The sequence below is a fragment of the Cyprinus carpio genome, chromosome B3, assembly GCF_018340385.1.
Source record: "Cyprinus carpio isolate SPL01 chromosome B3, ASM1834038v1, whole genome shotgun sequence".
NCBI classification, from domain to species: Eukaryota; Metazoa; Chordata; class Actinopteri; order Cypriniformes; family Cyprinidae; genus Cyprinus; species Cyprinus carpio.
The window spans coordinates 28,724,177-28,750,298 of record NC_056599.1 but is presented as its reverse complement, the minus strand read 5'-3'; the positions used below and the strand labels follow the sequence as shown (position 1 = coordinate 28,750,298).

At 39.4% G+C, this 26,122-nt stretch overlaps 1 pseudogene; it reads left to right on the top strand.

Annotated features, from left to right (window-relative positions):
• The first annotated feature begins 4,331 nt into the window (after positions 1–4,331).
• On the top strand, positions 4,332–18,725 carry LOC122136812 (annotated as a pseudogene).
• Positions 18,726–26,122: the final 7,397 nt, after the last annotated feature.

Here is a 26,122-nt window from a genome sequence, read left to right as displayed (position 1 = left end):
GAAAGACCAAGGAAAATATATCATGCCATGTGTAGTTGTGTAGATGTTAAGCCTATTCTAACAGCCATGATTGGTGTGGGTAAAGCAATGAGTGTTTGTACATGTGAGTGTTTAGTGTGCTAGGCAGACTGGAGTGAAATTAGTAAGTGGGCAATTTTATTGGGTTGTGTTTGGTATTTAAAATAAATCAGGGATACTTTCCTTGTTGAACATTTTTGTGTGGTACCATACGGAATTGTGTTGTGTTTTTGTCAAAATAATGTTTTGACAATTTCAGAATTGAAAAAGTAAAGATAAATTGCCAAGTAAATTATTTTGTTGTGTGAGCAACGTGTTGAAAAAAAAAAATGATTAAGAACTATCAGAATTTACTGTTCACAGATTCGTTAGGAAACAGAATCATTAGGTGGAAATGGCAATTTCAATTAAAACCATGGGAACTGTTCAAACTGGCATTTCAGGCAAGCAATCCTGACTGAAATTCCACAGCCATGATATTCATCCCTCTTCTTTCCTCTTTAGTATTTCTCTTACCTTTTACTGTTTTGCATCAAATGGTCTCAGTCTGAGAGTCGCTTCTGGAGAGTTCCTGACAGAAAGTTGCCACTGATATGTGCCAACACAGAGTTGTTTTTATGCTTTTTTGTGTGTGTGTGTGTGTGTGTGTGTGTGTGTGTGTGTGTGTGTGTGTTGTGTGTTTGCGCATACAAGAATGAAACTGCGTAAGTTCTGAAGTTCAGCTGAGGGAGGTGAAGCTTTAATTTTTGTTATGTGTGTATGTGCTTCTACTTTTGAACCACAGCTCTGAACTACAGCATTAATCAGGCACAGAAGAGTAACACAACTACACAGAGTTCCCTCTCTCCCCAGTCTGACATGTACTCTCTGTTTTTCCTACATAAATCTCCTGCTTTCAGCCTAAAAACTTCTTCTATGTCTCGAGTCAATTGGCATCATGTTGTTTCATGTCTCAGTCTAGGCGAGGGCTCGGCTTCTGCGAGAAGAGGTAGTTGAGTACCGACTGACAGAAAGTTGGCCACGTCAGCATGATAGGAACTGACGAGTACGAATCCTACGACACGACTAATTAGATTTTTGCTGTGATTTTTTTTTGTGACACGTGGTGTGTGTGTGTGGTGTGGATTGGGGGGGGGGGGGCGCATGCACAGTAATGACCTACGGCGATATACATGGCTTCGAAGTTCAGCGAGAGTGAGTCTTTTGGATGTTGTCATGTGTCCTACTTTCCCATGCGAGGCTTCTGAACTACAGTCAAGCAGGCAGAAGAGTAAGCCCAACTACGATACACCTCGCTTCCAGTCCTGACTGTACTGCTCACTGTTTTCTTCAAGAGAAGGGGACCTACATGTTAATCTCCTTGATTCTCGAGTTATTGTCCTTAAGTCTAGCACACCGACGTTCTGTCCTTGCAAAACTCCCCGCACAAAAAAAAAACCCACTTTCGAGCGGTTTGCTCGTAGTCTATATAGACTGAGAGCTAATGTCTGTAAGCGAAAAAAAAAAAGCAACAGCGATGATATTTCCGAAATCGATCCAAGCGATCCAGGTGACTCATCCGAAAGCGAGTAGAGTCGTAGATCTTATACGCTGTCACTCACCTAGCGGTCTGTCTGGCGGTCAAAAGGAGGCGAGCGTGTTTAGAAGGAGGTATGCGCTGAAGCAACGAGAGGTCGCGTCTTACCCTGGTTTGAGAACACTGGGAATACAGACAGGAGCTACTAGAGTCCAGGCGTGTCAGAGGCACGGTGGATCACCATTCCTACTATCTAGCTGTCGGATCAGATGCTAGCATCAGTATGGCAGCAGCAGACTCTATCTATCTAAGTTCTATCTTCACCTAGCTACACTAATCTATCTGTACTACTATTCTATGGCTCTGGCAGTCTGTCGTCTATGCTGTCGATCTATCTATCCTATCTATCGTATCTACTATCTATCATATCTATCAGTACTAGTCATAGCTATTGCTATCTACCTACCCTGTCTACCTGTCTGTCTGTCTGCTGTCTTCTGTCGTCTGGCTGTCTGTCTGTCCTGTCTGCTGTCTGTCGTCTGTCGTCTGGTCATCTGTGCTGTACCGTATGTATTATGTATGTATGTATGTCTTTCGTTCGTCTGTCTGTCTGTTCTGCTGCTGGTGTTCATGTCTGCCGTCGTCTGTCCTGTCCTGTCGTCTGTCTGTATGTCTATCTATGTCCCCCCCCCCCCCCCGTAAAAAAGATCCTGTTGATGTCCTGTAACTGTATATCTGCTGTCGTGTACTGTATGTCTGTATGTCGGGTTGTCTGTTCATATCTGTGGTCTGTTCTGTATGTATGTCTTATGTCTGGTCTTGTCGTCTGTCTGGAGGTCTTTCTGGGGCGTGTGTATGCTGTCTGGCTGTCTGTCGTCGTCTGTATGTACTGTATGTATGATGTGCTGTCTCGTCTGTCTGTCTGTATGTCTGTATTGTCTGTATGTCTGTCTGTCATGTATGTATGTCTGATATGTATGGATTCTAGTATTGTATGGGTATTGCTGTCTGTCTGTTACAATCGTCTGTCTGTCGGCATGCGATCTATGTCTGCTTGTCTGTCTGTCGTGTCGTCTATGTCTGTCTGTCTGCTTGTGCTGTATGTATGTATGTATGTATGTCTGTCTGGCTGTCTGTCTGTCTGACTGTCTGTCTGTCTGTTGTATGTACTGTCTGTTGTCGTCTCGTCTGCCGTCGTGTCTGTCTGGTCTGTCTGTTGTCTATTCTGTCTGTCGGGTGTCTGCTGTCTGTCGTCCTGTCTGGTCTGCTCTGTCTGTCTGTCCTGTCTGTCTGTCTGTATCTCGTCGTGCTGTCTGTCTGTTCTGTACCTGTATGCTGTCTGTCTGTCTTTGTCTGTCTGTCGTCGTCTGGATGTCGTAGTCTTGTCCTGTCTGTCTGTATGTCTGTCTGTTCTGTCGGTGATCTGTCTGTCGTCTGTCTGTCTGTCTGTCTGTCTGTATGTCTGTCTGTCTGTCGTTAGTCTGTCTGTCTGTATGCGTCTGTCTGTCTGTTCTGTCTGTTGTTCTGTATGTCTGTTCTGTACTGCTGTTCTGGCTGTATGTGTCTGTTGTCTGTCTGTGCTGCTCGTCTGTTCTGTCTGTCTGTCGTCTGTCCTGTCTGTCTGTGGTCTGTCTGTCTGTCTGTCTGTCTTGTATGTCTGGTTGGGGTCTGTCTGATCTGTCTGCTGTCTGTCTGTCTGCGTCTGTTCTGTCTGTGCTGTCTGCTTCTGTCTGTCTGTCTGTTGTCTAGTCTGTCTGTCTGCTCTGTCTGTCTGTCTGTCTGTTGCTTGTCTGGTCTTGTTTGTGCTGTGTATGTCTTTGTTGTCTGTCTGTCTGTCTGTATGGTCTGTGTCTGTCGTTGTCTGTCTTGCCTGTCGGTCTGCGGTCTGTCCTGTCTGTTGTTGTCGGTCAGTCAGTTTGACATTTTGTTTCCTTATGTCCGTCCAACACGTCTGACCAAATGAAAACGTAGTTTTTTATCACCATAAACTGCCAGGTTTACATTGTTACCGAGTCTGAGATAAACTGCTTTGATGGGTGAGAATGGACTACTTGATACTAAAACAAACCCCCCCCAACTACATACGCAAGCCGTAGACAGCAATAAAATGTACATCTGTTTTGTTTCTTCATGGATAACACTACGGTCCCTCTCCTCTCTTACATTTACATTTATTAATTTGCAGGATGTTTGTATACCATGTTTAAGACTTTGTATTTAGCATGATCTGTCTTTCCTGGTAATCTGAATTCCTTCTAGAAGTTATGGCCTTATATGTTTCTCTGCGTCTTAGTCCTTCTTATCTAATAGAATCATACACAACACCAAAGGAACTCTCTCTCGACGGCCAGCCACATGCTACTCTGGCACTTCCCCGTTCCTGTATGATGGCCATGGTGTCCACAGCTGCACCCGCGTGGGCAGGGAGGGATGAGCTTTCCACTGGGTGTGCCCACTACTCATGATTATGGAACGGGGACCAACGCTGGGGCTTCTGCCCATGAAAGAGGGGAGTGAATCCAGCTGATGCTGCTCACAGTCACTCATAGAAATGACCTCTGTTAAATATTCAGAACATTCTTACATCACTGTCTGGAAGATAGAATGTGAAAATATCTGTACATCATAGAGCACACTTTCAGCTCACTAAAATGCATATCTACTCGTCTGTCCAAAGGGACTCACTTGTGAGTACGTTTTGGGGACCTAAACCCTTTGATGGATAACTTTTACCAGTTAACTATTCGATGGGGTGGGTGTTGAGCCACGCTGTCCTGGAGTGAAGTCACGGCCCAGCATGCCAAACAGCAGGGAAGCAGCCCTGCTCAGCAGCACTAAAGGCGAAGAACAAATCTTTATCAACGGTGAGAGATGGAGGGATATTAAACATGGTGTACAATTCATTAAGCATTAAACATGGTAATTAACACATTAAAATTTGTTTCTGCAAAGGGATTAAAATGAAAAGGATTCTGGTAAATGCAGAACGAACTAGACCGAACTTTCTGCTCTCGTTTTTGTTTAAACCTCAGGTTGGAATTTGTTTATGAAGTGTAGTGGGGTCTTGTAGGCTTGCTAACTGGGTAACAGCGTCAACCTGTGGTTGGGCCGGAATGATTTAGATCTCAATGGAGGCTGGCAGTGGGATGACCTCCCTCCGCCCCTCTCACATATCTAAACTGGGAAACGGTGCAGGACACGATTCCAGTACAGCCCCCAGTCTCATCTGGACAAACCACGACCCACGTGGACATCTGAATCAGTCTATACTGTATATTAGAAAAAATTTAGGCAAAAAACCGGTACCAAATTTATAAACTTTAGCTAACTTTACGCTTTCGGCTAATTGAATTCATAATAATTTAATTCTAGACAACTGGAGCAGTCTGCAGTCATATTTTTGTATAATGACAGCTGTTTAATTTGAATTTAATGTGTCTTTTAGCTCTCTTCATAATTTTCTTTCTTTCTTCATCTCACATAAGCAAGTTAAATTATTATCAGCGGCTGATCAATGTCCCTGCCTTTTTTGTAAATTACTTCTATATCCATTTGATTTATTTATTTATTAAACTGCTGATTCACATTTATATTATTATTTATTTATTCACGTATTTATCATTTGTTGATTTTGCATTATATGCCCTCTGATTATGACCAGTGATCAAACTCATAAGCCAGTCCTTTTCTTCTTACATCTAAAAACAACTATTTTTACATTAAGACCCGTCAGTGTTCTTAGAGCTCATTTGCTTTTAGGACGGACGTATTTTATCTGATTTATCTCACGGAGGTGTGTGTTGTAGAAATGCCAAGCTATGACGAGGAGGACAACGGAACTGTGGAGTGATTCGGCACCGAATTTTTCTCAGGGCGGCTGGCCAACGTACCGGGAACTTGCTCAGTGATGCTCTGCCTTACATTTGCAAGAAGAAACGAAGCCCACATTGCACACTCGAACCCCCCCTTACACCCAGGTATGTTGTGGAAGTGGTGTGTGCACATTTTTGGCTTGTGGTTAACATATAAATGTACAGAGCATTGTTATCCCACTCTGGCTTAACCACTTATAACTTTAAAATGATTAAATATGACTTGGATTTATTTCAGAGGTAAACGCTTGTCGTTACACAGACCATTGCATTTGAGTATCTTGCCCCATAAATTGCATTGTTTTTCATCCAGCAAGCCGAGAATTTTAAGCTTTTTGTAGACTTCTGCTGATGTACCTGAAAGAGTCTGGTTCAGTCAGGAGGGCTCTTGAGGATCTCACCTGTGTCTGTGTGTGAAACAGACTGCCTGGGAGAGATGGGCGGAGTACTGGTCGGGTACCAGTGTGATGTAGGCTGGCAAAACTTCCAGGGCGGGCTGCCTATAGGCTGAACTCAGAACAAACATGGACTGAGCTCTCTCTCTCCGCCCACAAAAAAACACAGTGTCCAACAGTATGATGGCTAACGTTCTGTTAGCATCCACACACCCCCTCCCAGAGCTTGAAATCATCATCACTAAGCATATGAAGAAAGGTTCCACATGCAAATTCAATGGTACAGAAACTTGTTTGCTTTGCTTCAGTATTTTTGTTCTTTCTCCCCAGTGAAAAACGAAACTGCTTTTTTCTTTACTGGCGCATAAACCTCATTCAATTTTAAAAATAACAGCCATTTGCTAATGGGGTAAAAGTAAACTGAAATTCACGATATTTTCTCTGGCAACAAGTCAGACATTTGGCAACATCCTCTGCAATGTTTTCGTCGTCCTGTCTTTTAGATATAGAGGAGTTATGGATTGGTCTAACATGAATACAGACAATGCAGATGAACTTTGAATGGACGGATCGCACTCCAGTCATCTATCTCTTCACCTTAACTTGCATCCATTTGAACCCAACATTTATTCGAAATGTAAAATGAGGATTGTGTCATCACCATCTGTGGGCCTGTGAGTAGTAAAATATAAATATATATGCCTATAAATATATTCGTGCAGTAAGTTTGGGATCATAGCTCTTTTCTGTTTTTAATAGTACACATGTGGTTTGTGATAATTATTCATTTTGAGATATCAATAATTTACATTTATGCATTTGGCAGGACACTTTTATTCAAAGCACAGAACACAAGAGGAAAACAAAAACAAGTTGTTAAGGAGGCCATAAAAATCTTTTTACCGGTTTATTGGACAGCAACTTTAGAACACCAAGCCATAGAAGAGGAGAAATTCAGCATGAAATTTTTTAATAAATTTGTGTATTTATTCACATTAAAAAATTGATTGAAAAATGTCAGTAAAACAGTTATAATTTTACCAAAGATTTCTATTTGTTTAAATAAATGTATTTTCTTTTAGACTTTCTATGCCTCAAAGAATCCTGAAATTGAATGTCTCATCGGTCAGCACAAAATGTGAAGACAGCACAACTGTTTTCAACATTGATATAATAAGAATGTTTCGTGAGTATCAATCTACAATGTTAGAATGATTTCTGCAGGATCATGATGCCACTGAAGACGTGTAGTAACTTTGTCCCTCACAGGAATAAATTTCATTCAAAATAATACACAAAAATAGAAACAACACAGTTGTTTTTAAATTGAAATATTTTACAGTATGTGTACTTTACTAATGGATTTTGAAAATAAAACACAGACTTGTTAAAATAATCATAAGGGACTTTAAGGCCAAGTCAAAAACCCCACACTTTTAAACCAATACTGTAGAACAAAGCTTGTCAAGAAAATATAGTGCAAAAAAATACATTAATAAAACGTATAAAACATAATTTGGCAAAAGTTATAATTACAGGGTGAAAATAGCCAGACCTGTTTTTGAGGAGGTTTTGTGAGGACTGAGTTAAAGGTACAGTGCAGTTAATGCCAAGTATGTGTTTGTAGCAAACCTTTAAACCCTTTTCAAACTGGTCAGAATGAAGGTACTTGAGATATGAACAACTCTTCTGCTCTCCTTTATATACTTTGTAATTAAGGACAGTGTTCCTAAAAGGTCTAAATTTATGGCAGCTCCCATAATGATAACCCCTCATTACAGTATGTGTGTGTGTGTTTGTAGGAGGGCCTCTGGAGTGATAGCCCCATTGTAATACTCGCGGCCCTCGATCTGGTAAGAAAACCAGCACAGAAGTCTGTACCGAACTGGATAGGAGGGACACGGCCTGGGCAAACAGGGTAAATCACTCGTGGTTTTCAACTCTGTTGCCTTCCCTCCTTATGTTTCATATCATCGTTGTCATTCGTTCCTTGTGCATTATTTTTAATCCCTTAATTACGCCCTTCTTTTGTTTTGTGTATGCAGCTCCTGCATTTTTCTGTTTGTTACTTCTGTTATCGCTGGAGTTTCTCCCCCCCTCGCGCACATAACTTTCTGTTGCCGCTTTCCCCTTCCCTCTCGCAAATAAAGCTCTCTATTCACATTCGCTGATGTGGTCATTGCTTTAAAAACTCGCAGATAAGGTGGTCAGTATACCCAGGAGCCTGGACCAAAAGCCATACACTAAACCAGAGGAGGTCCTGACTCACACACACTATGTTATTCAGAACTCAGAACTGTTTGCTAACCGCGGACAAAAAGTTTTGAGGTCATAGACCAAGGTTACTCTATAGCAAGCACACCGAAACAAACATTGCAATAATTGGTTCCCTTTCATTCTTATTGCCTTACGTATGTCATATATCCGTGCACCCCAATTCTCCAGATTCTACAGCAAGTCAGCTCTACATGAAACCGTTTCTTTTTTGTTTGAAATGAGATGTTGTTGTTACCCACCCCATTGCCTGTGACCCTGGTAATAAGCATTCGTCTAAATAAGGAGCTGTGACCCTGTGATGCCATCGCCTAGGTCAGAGGTCAGAGGCTACTAGTGGAATACCCTAAAGCCTTAAAAACAGTCTGCTTGCCTGAGTTACTTTTTCCTAAAGAAAACTTCGTCTCATCTATGCCCCCCCCCCCCCAAAGCCAGGGTGCTTTGGGTTGCCATGATGTTGCTGGTTTTGGGTGTAAAGGTGTTCTGATCTCTGATTGTATGGAGTTCTCATGTTTTAGCTTGTTGCTCGGCGTGCTTTCGGGTGGTTGCTAATGATGGGGGGTTGCTTCAAATAAGAAGTAATGTAGGTCTTGCTGTTTTTTTGTTGTTTTTTGTTTTTTTTTTTCGTTTTTTTTTGTCTTTCCCACCCCCTGTGCTATTCGACCACCAAGCAAAAAAATAAATTACAAAAAAAATAAAAAGGTCGCTCGACACTGAAAGAAGGGGCTAATAGAACCATTTTTTGTTCATCTAGCCACACAAGTTGATAAGTTATTTGGTCCAAACTGGAATAGTAGGGTTGATAATTTGTTTTAAATTACAATGAGGAGAGAGTAAAAATAGTAAAAGAATTAAATAGTAAAAAGTAATATAATGCGCACATCATCTACTTCTTCAAGTGTCTTTTAAATACGTATATATTACTTGTAATTTTCGTCACAATTTTCCTGTCAGTCAGACTTTTAATTACTTTTAATTTAATTACGTCTATTCAGCAAGGTATGCATTCATCTCATCAATAGACAGTAATATATAAATAATACAGTTTAAAGTATGAAAGATTTATTTAAAATAAATGCTGTTCTTTATATTAGAGCAAGAATAGTCTGAAGACGCCAAAATTACATTTTCAACAAAGCTATTAATTAGCACAATACTGATAAAAAAAAATCTTGAGCAGCAAGTCAGCATATTATGATTTCTGAAAGATCATGTGACACTGAAGACCGGTCATATGGAATAATGATGCTGAAAATGTAGCTTTATTATCACAGGAATAAATTACATTTTAAAATATATTCAAATAGAAAACTGTTTTTTTTTATTGTTTCAAAATATTGCTGTTTTTACTGTGGTTTTGATCAAATAAATACAGACTAAGTGAAGAATAAAATCTTCTTTCAAGAACATGAAACAAATCTCACTTTCAAATGGTGATGTAGATAGAATGAGCTTAATTGTCAAGAAAATACTGCAAAAACTAATAATAATAATGACAAAAGTATAATTTTATGAAATAGCCAGACATGTTCTTAAGAGGTTTTGTGTCAGTGTTAAGTGTTAATGCAGAGTGGATTTTTTTCAGCAGATTTTATCCCTGTAGAACTGTCAGAATCATGTTAAAAACCTTTGAACTATACTGTATGTACATTGCATATTATTATTAATCTCCCCCCTCTTTTTTCTGGCAAAATTTGATTTACAAATTACAATAATTTTTATTAGTTTTTTAACACTGTTCTTTTGCTGCATTGTAGCCCTTTCTGCAAGTGAAAATCTAGTTTTAACAATTTAATCTTCATTTTTGGAACAGGCTGCTAAATTTGGAGTCATAATGAGTTTGTCATCGTCAGACAATGAGAGAACACATCTGACTCTCTGTAATGTCTTAAACAGTAGAGCAGACAGCCGGCAGACAGGTCAAGTTACTGCTCTACTCTTGCCTAGTGCTGACGTGTAATTTAGAGACATTCCTTAAAATGTGGGTGTCCGTGTGTGAATGCGTGCATGTGTTTGCATGTTTTGTGCCTGTCGATTTAATTGTTCTGCCTTTGGATCTAATTCATATAGTTTATACATAAAGGGTAAATTCACCTATACTGACAGAACCAGTTTTTAGACCAGTATAAATTCTAGTCCAGATTGGTTTATGCTGGTGTTCATGCATTTATTAAGAAAATAAATAAAAGTAAATAAATAACATTTCAAGCAAATTTCCAAATGCTTTACAGTTGTCACTGTACATTTAACATTTAGCAAAAAAAAAATAACTATTCTACAAAATATGCCGAACTCTTCAGAAACATATATTACCAATGCATTATTTTTCAAGCAAGAATATCAGAATGCATTGTAACACAGCACACTTTCTCTCTCCCTCTTATAATTTTTTTCAGGGTTGGAGATGGCACAGTCCTTCCTGCTTCAAGGTTGGAGAAGAATCTCTAACCTTTAATGATGCAAAAGGAATGTGCGCTAGCAACAATGCCACACTCGTCATTATTAATAACAGGTACTGGACACAAGCCTAGCAACATGGACTGGATTTGTATTCAGCTTGTAATGCTCTTTGCCGAAATCATTGAATTATGAAGTAACTTATGAGGTGCATATGTGCGTGTTTCCAGGTTTGAGCAGGCCTTTGTGAGCAGCCTGGTGTTTGGACGATCTGCCGATCAGTTCTGGCTCGGACTGTATAATGAGAACAGCACCGGCACGTTCCGCTGGATAACCGGAGAGGAGCTCACATACACCAACTGGAACAGAGACCAGCCAGGTATAGAAACCATGTGTGCACCTGAATAATTTGTTTCTGTTGATCATTCCCTTTATCATTTGGTGCTCAGCCATAACATGCAGAGGTTGAACCTGCCTTTTTTCTTGTGGTGTTGCAGCAAAGATAAAGGGAGGTTGTGTGGTGATGGTGGCAGGGCAGGCCATGGGTCTGTGGGAGGTGAAAGACTGTGCCAGTGTCCGCTCCAAATACATATGCAAACAGAATCAGGACTCTCTCATCCCCAGCCCCCCTGTTCCTCAGCCCACGCCCTCCCTAACAGGATCATGCCCATCGGGATGGAAAAGCACCAATAAGTTCCGCTACTGCTACAAGGTGTGTCTATCAGAGTTGTGCGCCATTCAAAATTTAAATGCTTTCTAAATTAAAATTTGAGTTGAATTTGCAGAACTGTAACTTTAAATGTAAGAAATATTGTTGCAAAATGTAAATCATATTATTACCCAGCTCTGTATATAAAGTTGAATATATATTATATCCAGATTTATACACATACATACAGTAACACCCAGCCTTTTAAAATTAAGTTAGGTATATATTATTTATATTATATCCAACTTTATCTACTTTATTCACAGTATACTCACATAGAGTGATAAATACTATACCATATAACAAATCTTAACTGCTTGATTGCTTGTATCGTTGCAAAATGTAAACTATATTATCGCCCAGCTCTAATCTGCTGTTAGGCATGAAAATATTATAAAAATTAACAACGTGACTTTCTGTATTAACAATTTAAACATTATAATTAAACATGGTAGAAATCTCACCTATAGACTCATATATTATATTTAGTAATTATTAACCTTCATTTTCTAAAACTGGTAAAAGAAAAACATTATGTTTTCCCAGATGGCTGTAGTAGTTCTGCTCAAAAGTTTGCATACCCCTTGCAGAATCAATGAAAATTTTAATAATTTTAACAAAATGAGAAGGATCATAAAAAATGCATTTTATTTTTTTATTTAGTACTTTCATGGATAAGCTACTTCACATAACAGATGTTTACATATAATCCAAAAAAACAAAATAATTGCTGAATTTAATAAAAAATTACCCCGTTCAAAAGTTTACATACCTTTGATTCTTAATACTCTGTTGTTACCTGGATGATCCATGACTGATTTAATGTTTTATGATAGCTGTTCATGAGCAAAATCCTCCAGCTCCTGCACATTCTTTGGTTTTCCAGCATCTTCTGCATATTTGACTCCTTTCCAGCTGTGGCTGGAAATTTTGAGATCCATCTTTTTTACAAAAGCTGCAAACATTCACTGATGTTCAAGAAGGCAAATGATGCATTAAAACAATTTTTTTTTCTTTGATGGCTGTATAAATAGTTTTTGACAGTAATGAAATTTTACATATCAGAGAATAAATAGTCATAATGAATGATTGCAAATTCATCACAAAATTAATAACCACAAAAGTTTTTACTTCTGAGTTAGAATTCTTCCTGTTATTCCATTACAAATCCAGTTCAGCGTCCTGTGAGTGTGTCCATTCAATGCAAGAAGTGAACAAATTCATACACAATCCTTGTGTGGTGTCTGTGTGTTTGTTTGTATTGGATTGTGTGTGGTCTGCTCATTGCTGTGCTTTTGTAGGTTTTTCATGCAGGTGCACTGGAGAAGAGACTGACTTGGATTCAAGCTCACAAGTTCTGCCAGAAACATGGAGCTCAGCTCGCCAGCTTCAGCACGCCAGAGGAAGAGACCTATGTCTTCCAGATCCTCCATGAGGCCTTCGGGTAAGTGTCTAAAATCCAGTCCTAAAGCAACACTGTGTGTGTTTGTAATGTATTGGGGCTTGATTTATGTGAAAATGAATCAAATTTCCTTTTTTTACACTCAAATACCCCTAGTCAGAATATTTTGAGGTTATGTTTGTTCAGTGTAAGATAAGTTTATGATTCGAATGCATCATGGGGGCCTGTTAAAAGTATAGCAGTGTCTAACCGCTCTGCTTTCTGATTGGCTGTGTGGGCAGGAGAGGTGGAGGATCATGAGCAGCACTGGTTGTGGATCGGAATTTCCCGCAGGAATAGTGACAGTTGGACATGGAGTGCCGGATCAGCTGTGAGTTCTTAAAATACTGTTCTTTTTTTTTATTTTTTATTTCATTGTACTAGACCAGCATGTATGTGTATATTCTAATAACATTGATGGCTATTTTAATAATCATTCATGATGATCAATAATATCCAGTATGATTAAAGAGGAGCACATTTCGGAACTTTATCCATGGGGCTAAGGGCATATATAAGACAAAACACTGTACTAGACATCTAAAGAGCAGATGTTGTCAATCTTTTTGACTCCAAGGCCTCCATATTAATATTTTTAAGATGCAAAACATATTTTAATCTATGGGCTGTCCTACTATAGTTATTATAGCTATAGTAACAGTATCAAAAAAAAAAAAAAAACAATTATAATAACAATTGTAATTAAAATAATTACATTTCAGGGTTCCAAAACTAGTAGGAGCTAAATGTTTAAAAAAAATATTCATTTATTAAAAATATTCAATATGTTAAAAATCAAATATTTTAGAGCCTTTGCAATACTGCTAAAATGTATATTCATTATTAAAATGAGCCTACTGGGTTTATTTTTATGAATTTTCCAGGTCTAGAACTATTAAAATCAGGATTTCTCATATATATCCAGGTTTTCCAAGACCATGAGAATCCTGGCTCTTCAAAGATAAAAACAGGGGTTTTTGAAGGGGTAAATCAAGATCACGATGACGTTTTTTAATGATGAAGGTTTAAAGGTTTTATTGCTTGTTTTGTCTAATTTTAAATCATTTTAAGTAATCTTGAGGGCACTTCGTAAGTATGCTGATGCCTCCTAGTGGTCCCTGGCCCCTTGGTAGAGAATCATTAACATAGTATTGTTTTCTGCTTCCATTTCTTTAATATTGTACCCACATAGTAGCTTTATCAGTGATTCTAACATATAAAGTCTTTTTCTCTTTCAGGTGTCCTATCAGAACTTTGGCAGGGGGAATTATGGGCCTGCTGAGTGTGGAGCAGCTAACATGGCTGACACCAACTGGCTGGCATCATACTGCGAGTCTGAGCTGGACTGGATCTGCAAAATACCGAAAGGGAAGGCGGAAGGAAGAGGAACATGAGAGCCATGAAGGTCTGTGGCAGTGCACTCTTAAGACTGTAATATTATCAAAAGAAACAGCTTATCAAGTTTGTTTGTGAGCAGAGTATGATTTTGAATCTAAGTTATATGACATTATTATACATTTGTGTGTGTAGACACTGGTTTAGAGTGGGTCGATTTTGAGGAGGCACAATATAAAATGTTTGAACATCGCTCCACGTGGGACCAGGCTCAGAGGATCTGCTCCTGGTTCGAAGCCTCCCTGGTCTCCATGCACTCTCCTAAGGAGAATCAGTTTTTGGTTAGCACTTTACGCAAGGTAAGCACACAACAACACACTGTCCTCTAAGAGGTATGCTAATGACATTAATTTAACAGCAGTTAAAGAATCAGTTCACCCAAAAAGGTAAGATAAAAAAGGTGTACGGTACAAAATCTGTGGTGGTACCTTTTGTGTCTTATTTACCACTAAATTATGCATATTACTACCTTAAAGGTAGATATCAATACCTAAGGAGAAATATTAGTACCTAAAAGGTACAAAATAGTACATTTTGAAATGGTACAACACCATTGACAGATTTTGTACCTTTACCTCTGAGAGTTTATAAGTATCATAAAAGTATAATTTTGTGTGTTACTGAAGATAGAAGGTAATGGAAATTAAAAAGTAAACAGTCACTTTCATTTTGGGATGAATATTTTGCATAAAGAGATTTATCCAAGGCTAAATGCTGTATGAAATGTGTTTGCAGTACTAACCAAGAATTGCATGTTTATTGTGTCCAGATGTCCCGCAAAGAAAATGACCTGTGGTGGATTGGCTTGCACAGTTTTAAGAACGATGGGAGATTAAGGTGGTCTGATCATTCTGTGCTCAATTATGTGTCCTGGGGACTAGGACAGCCTCGACCAATCAACAAAGAGCCCAAATGTGTCCAAATCTCTGCCTCAAAAGGTTGGTCCCTTTTACACTCATATAGAATCAGAAAATATGTCATCTTCACCTTGAATTTGACATGCACTGCACATTTTATATAAATATAAGAAAGGAGTGCACAGATTTTAGTTATTTTGTGAAATATGTGATTCAACAGCAGTGAGTTTATTGAATTACCTTAATGTTCTCTCAGGTGACTGGTCAGACCAGAGGTGTCACGTCGATCTTCCATATGTGTGTAAGAGGGTGAATGTGACAGGAAACCATCCTCCCACAACCGCTTCTTCCCTATCATGACCTGCGGGTGCCCCGGGTGGAGTCCCTTTTCTACACAAGGTGAAAACTCACTCCACCGACTGTCTGCTTTAATTATTAACACTTGCAAGGCTGCACTGTAGTAAAAAAAAATTTCGTCTCCCCAATTTTTTGTAGTAGTCAGTCAGGCAATTAGTTTTGCTCATTATTTGAAACCATTTTGGATCATCTCTTTTTTTATATACTGTATATAAACTTTTCTAAAGAAATAAAAGATTACATTGACCTAAAGTAAATGCAGGTGTTTGTCTTGCAAAACCTACCTAAAATAATTGGGAAATAAGTCTCCACATTTCAATTTACTTTTGTAATGTTACATATTTCGATGTGGGAATGGGATATTGCATTGAGCAATATTAGATGGTGGAACTTGTTTCGGTCAGGAATTGATTAGATCATGAAAAGTATTCTATATTTGACAGATTTGTTGGAGAGATGTTAAAAATAAGGATTGCTTGATCACTTTCCACGCCAAAAAAGGAAAATTTCTTCTTGTTGATGAAGAAGATATTACATTTGGATTGACATTTTTTTCATTATTTTTTTCATTTGGAAGGGACGAAACTAAAGATCTAGTAACAATTATTATTTATGAAATTACTTTTTTTACAGAAATAATTTAATTTTTCTTATAACAGTAATCTTCTGCATTCTGTCCCCCCCCCTCTCATTCTAACAGTGTTATAATGGTGGTTTGGAGGAAGAGAGCGGTCGAGTAGTAGCACTTGTGAATCTGCCTCTAATGTACGTGTCTTACACAAAGAGCCACGATAGTAACAGTGCCCAAACCACGAGTTCAGGGTAAATCAAACCCATACACACAGACACACACAAACACACACACAGACACACACACACACACCACAAAAGGGAAGCTAGTTTACATTAAATTGATAGTTTACATATAAAAAATAAAAAAATGCAAAAGTATAAGAACTGATTAATGAATATTGGGACTGACATGCCCCAATATCTCTGGCACTTACAGCCCTCAATTTGTTTAGTGGTAAGCATTTCCATTTGAAGTGATGGAAACAGAACTAAGCTCTGCGTTTTATCTATTGTTCTCTCTCTTCAGCATTCCTTGTGACTCTCTGCCCAACAGGTTCCATGCGTGGGGTTGGGGCTTACTCAGAATCACAGGCTCAGTTCATGTGGTTTGAACATGGATTCCTTAGGCTATACTAACCTGGGAGCCCCTGGAGAACCATGGAACAACCGACAATGAAAAGCCCCGGTATGTTTCCTTCTATCTAATCTATCTATCTATTCTCTATCTATCTATGTATCTATCTATCTATCTATCTATCTACTAGCTATCTATCTATCTATCTATCTATCTATCTGTCTGTCTTATCTAGCTATCTGGCTATCTACTGTCTATCTGTCTGTCTGTCTATCTGTCTGTCTGCCTGTCTGTCGGTCCTGTCTCCTGTCTGTCTGTACTTGTCCGGTCTCGCTGTCTCTCTCTCTCTCTCTCTCTGTGTTTGTCCAGCTACCTTATCTATCATTTATAAATCCAGCCATCCACCCATCAGTCTTGAGTATATGTGTTTCCCCATTAGGTAACTGCATAGTGCTTCTCCCATGGGAGCCTCCCCCCGTGTGATGGGCATGTGGGCCTTCTCGCAGGTGTTATGCAGAGAAACATGGCTTCATCTGTTATGAAGGGAAAAAGGTACAGGAATATCTTCACATTCACATCAATGCTCACACAAATGTTACATTGTACTATATACCCTGAACCACTAAAATATCCTGTGTGCATGTGTTTCCAGACCCTGCCTTGCCCCCTGGCATAGACCCTCTTCCCCCAATATTAGATGGCCCATTAGAATTTAATGGCATGCAGTACCGGATCTTGCAGAAGCCTCTGGACTGGTACACAGCTGTGCAGGTGTGTGACTCCGTCAATGGAACTCTGGCAGCGGTGCGGGATCCTCGGCAGCACGCCTACCTCACCCTCCTCCTCAGCACGCTCCGCAAACCCGCCTGGATCGGGCTACACAACGACGGGGTGAGACATTGTGTGTGACTTGTGTGTCTCTTCCTCTGACTGCTCAGAGCTTCAGCAAAAGCTTCTTGTATTTCCAGGGGGTGACTCTACACGTGGTTGGGTGAAGAGGAGCTCACATTCAGTGACTGGCGGATGGACACACCTAATCAAATGTATGGATGTGGTCACATGACCAGTTGAAGGCCAATGGGACTGTGGCTGCGTGTGATACGAAATTAAATGCTGCCCATCTGTGAAATTAACACGGGTAAGAAAGTGTTAAAGTATGCTTTCTGAATCTTTTCTTATATTACTAGTGCTCGTTTATTTGACATTGATTTTCCAAATGAAGTATGCATCCAAGGCTGACTCATTATTTTATTGGTACACAGATTTTCTAAACTATTTGAAATAGTGCTGGGCAATGATTAATCGCGATTAATCTAATCCAAAATAAAAGTTTTTGTTTATGTGTGCATACTGTGTATATTTATTATTTATTTATTTTATGTATATATAACGACACACACATACCGTGTATATTTTGAAAATATTTGTATTTACATGCATATATTTTTATTCATATAATTCAAATTATATATAAATATATTTGATATATAAACACCATATTTCTCTTAAATATATTATTTCATGTGTGTGTATTTATATATACATAAATAAATATACACATTACACACACATATATGATGTAAACAAAAACTGTTATGTTAGATAACGGATTAAATCGTTTGCACCACCACTATTGTAACTATAAAATGCAATCTTTAGTGGATACCAAATTTATGTTAAAAAATTATTTATAAACTAATTATAGCGATGGTATAAAACATAACTAGAGAATTTTTCTATTTTTTATGGTTTCTTTTCCGTTCACATTTGACTTCGACAATATATTTGAATAGTTTAGTTGTCACAATACCCACAATGGTGTATATACTATACATTATGGCTTGTTACTGTAAACTAAAACATACAGTGGCAGTTTAGATGTAACCTGTGTTCTTTGGATCCTCTGTGGTTTTTGGGGGGGGATGGTTTTTTTTTTTTTTTTTTTTTTTTTTCCAAAATGTTTCAGGTGTGTTCTAATCGTCTTTTGCTTCGTTGTGTTTTTGTGTCCGAGAGAAACCCAAAACACTAGACACACCGGTGGGATGGATCCAGGTGGTATGCCCCCATCCTGGGAGGTAATTGGTCCGGGTTCCCTTTCATGAAACTCACTGCCTACTTCCCGTTCCTCCTCCACGAGCTAACAATTTAAACATGAGGCCCTACGCATGTGTAACAACCGGTCACCGTCCTACACAATGGGGAATAAACAACAAACATTCAGCCCAAAGGAACAATATTACTTACATATATAATGCTATGTAATCAGTAATAATGATATAGTATCACTAATATTCCACATTTGACTAAATTAAGTTAACTTGTTTTTCTTTCTCTAGTGGGAGTCTAAGATGTTGTCCAATATTAGCTGACAACGGAGAACAGTTTTGGTATAGGGTATTCACTATATCGAGTTGTCGTTCTAGCGATCAGGGCCTACGAGACGCTCTGGCTTTGGGAATGATATTTTCACTCCCAAAGGCAAGAAGTTTAATGACCCAACACTTGTTTCCTTTATTGCCCTGAAGTTTTGGATTTCCTTTATCTAGACCTGGTGTGTATATGTGTCGACTCTACAGAAGGCTCATCTGGACGTGGTCAGGACAGTCAAGTAGTAGGTTATACAGTACACTGGATGCAGCCAGGACGCTAATCGTGAGCATGCTGTCCGAGAATAAGCAGGCTTCTGGGGTTCATAGCAAACCGGGCTCTGGATTGAGGCCGGTTCTTTTGTCTTGGTCCTGCAAAACCGCAACGCACTGGAGTCATTCTGTAAACGCCCTCGGGGTAATGGCGCTTCACAAAAATATAGAAACATTATGATATATTTCCTTCTATACCACCTGGCGTCAACGCACCACAACTGACCTTCTAAAACCAGCCGCTGTTTCCCCTCTAATCAGAGAACTTTGCTCACCGAGGTGTTATTGAAGGATATGAGCCTACACCCCACCCCCTAACAGTATTTTAATATCTTCTAACCTCCCTCTATACTCTTAACTGAAAAAAACCCCACAACAAAATTACCAAAGAATCTAAAGAAATGCACTAAAAATTTGCGTGGTGGTAAATACGCAGGTGCAAGATGGCCGATGGTCATGATGAGCACCGCCCCCACCCAACCCCTTGCTAAGTTGCCCTCAGGGGGAAACTAAGTTGGAGCATGTATGACCGAAAATTCCACATAGAATTGTATGAAGTACTACATCTATAATAATTCAAATTTGAGCCCCAATTTCCTGCTTTCTTTTGCTTTTCATTAGGAGCCCCAGCGTATGAGCCTGTGTGCTTCATTGTAAAGTTCTATTCATTTTTTATTACAAGTTTTTACCTCAAATATGTGATTGTGTTTCCAAAAACGTATCAACGGGGTCATATGATGTTGCTAAAAAGAAACAACTTATTTTGTGTGTTTCAGTGTAATGGAATGTGTTTTATTATTATAACCATAATTGTTTCTCCTCTATGCCCCGCCTTTCTGAAAACGTGTCGATTTTAACTCAAAGCTTCATTGTTTTGAATAAGCAGGGGTACATGATTGGCCAGCTATCCAGTACGTTGTGATTGGCTGAATTCCTCAAGTGGTGACGGAAATTGTTACGCCCCTCACATACTGTGATTCTGTGTGTCCCGGAGCGACGAAACCAAACCAGTTACAAACTATTATAAACGAGGCATTTGTTGCATCCAGTGGGGACATTAATTACTGATTAAAATGACTTATACTGTGTTTTTAGCATTGCATTGCTGTATCGCATGAGTAACACATAAAACCATGTCTGCATTTGTGATCGGAGACATCCGACAACACCACCAGCGCTCACTCTCCACTGCTCACAAATTCAAGTTGACTCGTCAGTGAACCAATTCTTTCAATATAGAAACCTTACTTACCGGATGTGACTGCCAGAAGGCACCAGTGACTGTCCTTGGACAACAGTTGGAACTGCCCACTTTATAGAAACAGGACACCGGCATTGTAGGGCTACTCTAACTGATCAGGACAAACAGTCGAGTTGTCTTCTGTTCGCAGAAATGTGACTGATGCACCACATGTCTGAATATTGTGTTCTGGCACAGTGTTGTAAATTACAACTTTACCACTGATTTCTTGCTGTATTTTTTTTTTTTGTCCTCTTTGGACAAGACCAAACAAAAGTAGTTCGCTTCGCTTTCACAATGAAACACACAGCGTCTCACACAACATGCCGGCGGCTATCGACGGAGAAAACAGTAAGAATAAAAGTTATGCCTTCTTTCGATTTGCCGTGACACATTTGGGGCGGCGTTATGCAAATCTTCCACACAGTGACATAGACATGTGGGGGCGTGTTCGGACGAGAAGCCAGTGTTAGGGGTTTGTGTGGTTGAACTTACATTTGATAAAAAATATCTCTTTGGATTTGAGACTTTTAGTCTTTGCAACTTTACAGATCTTCTTTACGAACCAAGAACCTTGTAACACTCACAAAGAGAAAGGAAAAATTGAAATCGCATCATCATGACCCCTTTAAATGAACACCCATGCTGTTTTTGTTTGAATATTTATCTTCTCTTTCTTCCAGCCAAGGTCGACCATCTCCATGTATTGATTCAGGCTCCTGGTTGGAGCCATCGTTCTGATTGCTCTGGTGGTGGGAGGGATATATCTGTATCGTAGGCGGAGCTTCGGCTCCATGGGTTGCCTATGAGAGCGCTACGGTACAAGCCGCACTAAACATCGCCCCCTCGCAAAGAACGCGGGACAAAAAACATTTCTCGTTCTCAGACATGGGGTGTAAAGACGAACAAAGGCGGACTAATGGCTGGATAGGTTCGGAAACACCTAGGAAAAAACCATTCTGCCAAGAGCAGGCAACGCGACTGAGAGAATTTACGTTTATGAAAAAAAAGTGCTGCGGTTTTGTTTTTGTGTTTATTTTTTCAGAGACATGAGAGAGAGCTGCTTAGAGCGCAGCAGCAGATGATCGTCCAAACTCAAACAAAGAACAAAACTCCATTAAAATTCATCTAAGTCTGTCAACCAATCCAACTTGCCACCATATCAGAGGAGAGGTAGGGAATGGCTTAGTTGTTGGAACCTTATTTTTTGTTTGTCTGTATCCCAGTTATGGAAATCCAGTTTATGTGCATATTTTTTCATGTCCTTTATGTCTATAGTGATTCTTTACTGCCAAAAGGGAACAAAAGCCCCCCCTCCAAAACAAGACACATGACTTGAATTCCATTAAAGCTTCCAGACTATGAGAGCGAACACCAATCACCACCAAAAACTACAAATGGTAAGCACCACAACAGTATTTTTTTTTTTTCAAGACTGTGAGCTTTTAAAGTTTTCGTTTGTGACTTGTTTGATGATGTTTTTTAAAATGTGTGTGCAGCTGGACTTTGTGTTCTCTTGGGTCAGAATCCAGGGCCCCCATGGATCAATGCTGAAAATGATAACTCATACTCATTAAACATCAGATGAGAATTAGCGATGGGAGGTTTGAAGTTCAGTGGTGCGGAACCAAAAAACAAGAGCGGAGGACGAAAATAGACAGATGAACAAGCTGCCATGAGAATGAGCTTGTTCACAAGCCCAGCCAGTATCTTTCTCTATAATCACATTACTGGCACAGAACGGCACCCAAACAACGGAAGTTTTGACCCTCACTGTCAATGGTGTTTGCCTTGATCTCAGCCACTAAGATGAGCTCATGGTTAAAAGGGATGAATCAGGGAAAGTACAGGGAATTGAAACGCTTTAACTTGCTCTGTTATCTCTACATTCTCTCTCTTTGAGCTCTTAAATTTCCCCTATTTTCTTGACTTGCTTTTTTTACCTTCGGCTCTTGGCAAAGGCCCGAGGTGAAACGGTGCTGTGGCCAGCTGTGGAATGTGAGCGTCAGCGTAGGGGAGCAGATCTGGAAACCAATCCGCAGATACCACAGAGAGAGAACGATGAGCGAGAGAATAGTGAAAGTTGAATGGGTTTTTCAGAAAGGGTTAACGAGGGAGCAGATGGCACGAATGAAAGGAGGACAGTAAGGCGGTAGGGACTTGCAGAGGGAGAAAGGGACGTTAGAGTGAGCAGGAAGATTACGGGATACGCTGGCGACTGAACGGGGAGTGAGAGTTTAACGGCTCTCTGCTGGATTATTCTGCACAAATCGCTTAACTATGAGCGTAGTTAGTGCTGAGGATAGGATTGAGCCGCACAAGAAATCGAAGTCGTAAAATTGTTGTTAAAAATGGGATGCACAGATTTTATAGATGGTTTGCAGTTGCCATTCTTAAACATTTATTTCTCAAGGATTTTCAGTAAGATATAATATGGGTTTGTATATTGTTTTAAAGGGAAAGTTCACTCAAAAATGAAGCAAATTGTTTAAACCTTGATCTCATCCTCAGGCCAGCGTGATGTCGCTGACCATTCGGAAAGATCTGGAGAAATGTAACATAAACTCACTTGTTCACTACTGGCTCCTATGCCCGTGAATGGGTTGCCACTCAGAATGAGAGTCCAAACAGACGCTGATAGTCAACACGTCTTATAGATCATTCACACATTCTGCCCATGCATTTTTAAGTCATGTGAACCCAAAAAGCTGCAGGTTTGAACGAAACAAGGCCTATTCAGAAGCTATATCTGGGCTTGCAGTACTACTATTTAAGTCGAAAGCACACATTGGTAGTGGGTCAAGACATTCTTAACGATGAATTTGTTTCTGTACAAACCAGTTTTTCGCTTCACAAGAGATAACCTGCTGGACTGGCGGTATGTGTGGATTACTGGTGACGTATTGTGATGTTTTATCAGCTGTTTGGACTCATTCTGATGGCACACATTCACTGCAGAGGGATTACGTGTGTTGAAGCTAAATTGCGCAGTTGTACAAAGATACATTTATCGCCAAATCTGTGCCTGTATGAAGCAACAATCTCATCTAAACCTTGGATGGCCCTAGAGGATTGCGGCTTGTTTCAGGAAAATTTGCATTGTCGGGGTGAAAAGTAACGTAGTAGGCGTGCCGTTGCAAAAACCATTCACAGTGAGGACAGGGTGTGTCGATGGATGCTCGGATGTGGCTATGTGGTTGCTAAGGTTTTAATGGCAATTCTATGCCGGTGCTTACGCAAAAGAGCTCAACTTCAAGTTCCTGTGATCGTCTGATTTTAAGTGTAATATAGCGGTTTAAGAGTTGTTTTATTCAGATCCCGAAACTAAGTATGAGGATAATCTTATTCATGTTTTTTTTTAGCCAACCAACACTAACCTAATCCGTACAACCAGTGCTGCACTAATCACTATTAACTTTTACTCGGCAAGCCTTTGTTTTAGAGGAGATAGATGGGCCAGTCACAACACTTATTAGGGACTATTCTTCACTTTAAACTTTACTGCTCACTGGTAAAACATGTTTTGGCTGCATTCTGTCTATCTATGAAAATAGATTTGTATGAAATTCTTTTAATATCGTTTAAGGAATGACATGGCGTGCGAAAAGTAAAGGTAGCAGCTTACAAACATCAGGCGGTCGTTGTTTCTAACTCTGAAATGAAATGTTGGACCTTACATGCGCATCGATCTATCGTGATTTCCCCACGTGCATAGCCTCTGAGTCACACCGGCATCAGGACAGACATGTCACATGCGAAATCATTTTTTAAGATTGTGAAACCAATTGTATGAGTGGTGACAGATTGAATTAGTCCTCATACAAATAGAGGAATGGGAAAACCACGTGTAATGATTGAATGATAGAAAAAACAAGGAATATCATTCTTCGAGTCCCTGTTGAAGACCAATGAACAAATGTTCATTTATATGTTGTTTGTTTTGAATATTTTGTTGTTTAAGTACTTTACAAAATAATAACGATAGTGTCTATGTGACTGCTAGAAAAAAAAAAGTTCGCTTGACAGTGTCGGTGATGCATTTCAGTGATTCAGACAAATCCTTAGAAAGGATTCTTTTGAAAACTTAACTTATACGTGAATGCTATGGGGAATGTGAATTTACAAATCCGGTTGGAGCTATTGCACTAAGCAGCAGTACGGAGTCGCTAGGGGGGCAGAGATGTGCCTTTCAACATATTCTTCATCAAATAATAAGGGACGGGATGAAAATGCATCGGTTTTGTTTCAGGGTTCTATGATTATTATTGAAGAAGGACTAAAACGAAAATGTTTATGCATACACTACCGTTCAAAAAGTTTGTCGGCAGTAAAGTTTTAAAAAAGAAAAAAAGAAAAGGAATTACTTTTTTTCAGAAGGACGTGTTCAATTAATCAAACACCTGATAGTAAAGAACATAGCTACGAGCTGACACCAAATCTTCAATTTCAAAATATAAATGCTGTTCTGTTGAACTGTGTTAATGTGATAAATCATAATAAAGGTTTACTGCGCATCAAACAGGCTAGTGAAGAATGATTGTGAAGGATCACGTGACTCTGTAGACGGGAGTAAGGATGCTGGAAAATTCAGGCTTGGCATCACAGAGATATAATTACATTTAAAAATATATTCAATCATATTTTAAATGGTAATGTATTATATATATTTATATTATCTTATTATAGTATTTAAATGAATTATGTAGGTCTATATTATGTGCATATTTAAATATTCTACAAAAAAATTCTTTCACTAAAAAGTTGGTTTAAAACACTTTTTTTTTTTTCTTTTCTGAGAATTTTCTTTCATAGGTAAGATTAGAATTTGGAATAGTTTATAGCAATTAGTCATTTAGTTGCCTGAGTAAACATGCTTTGTGTGGTGATAGTTTAAAAAGACACATCATCTCACCTGAGTGACAAATTTCAGATTGTCTTCCTCTTCGTCGTGTGTGTTTCTATATCTGTGCTATATTCCCAAATCTCGGAACCAATCAAACAGAAGTGCCTGTTTCAGCACTGTCTAGTGTTACCAGAAAAAAAGAGCTGAGCTTCCTTAGCTTCCGTTCTTATCTTTCATTGCAAACAAGTGTTTTTCATCCAGAGGATCACTGTCTTTATCCAGGGATATCCAATACCAGAGTGCAGTGATAACATCAGTGCAGCTTCGCTCAAGGTCACAGTCCGGCTGGCAGAAAAGAAGAGGGGCTCTCCCTTTATGGGTGTTCCTAAACCTGATACCTTTAAAAGAACTGCCAAAATGTTGTAGCAATTAACATATTTACTTCCCGCAAGGGCTAGCTAACCAGCCAAACCTGATCATTTGGTGTAATCTGCAAAAACGGCAGGGGTTTGGCAAAGGTTTTTGGATGACAATATTTATTCTATCACAGCTATCCCATCTCATTGCTCGCTCTTCTGTCAGATTAGTGGAAAGTTCCATGTCTGATGTTGTTTGGACAGCAGGGGGCTGTGTGTGTGTGGGTGTTTTACAGTCATGGTGTCAAGGGCTTAGAGTCATTTACTGCAAACAAAGAGGCGAATGTGAGCCCGTGACTAGGATAGGATTATGTTAATTTCATGACATTCCAAGTGTGGCGGCCCTGAGGCGCGGGTGGTGTGCCGGCGGTGTCCCGCCTTGTTGTGTGTTGTTTAGGTTTTCTGTGCGTGTCACAACAGTGCCTCTATTAGCAGTCTATATAGAGGATGTTTGATTACATACATATCGCCGCAAGCCACCTCATCCACTGAGACCTGGACAATGACATGCCGTGAATGGAGAGGGAGAGAGAGAGGATGCCGAATGAGAAGAGAACTGTTGAACCGTATAAGTGAATAGAATTCATCAAGTGAAGTGGTGACACA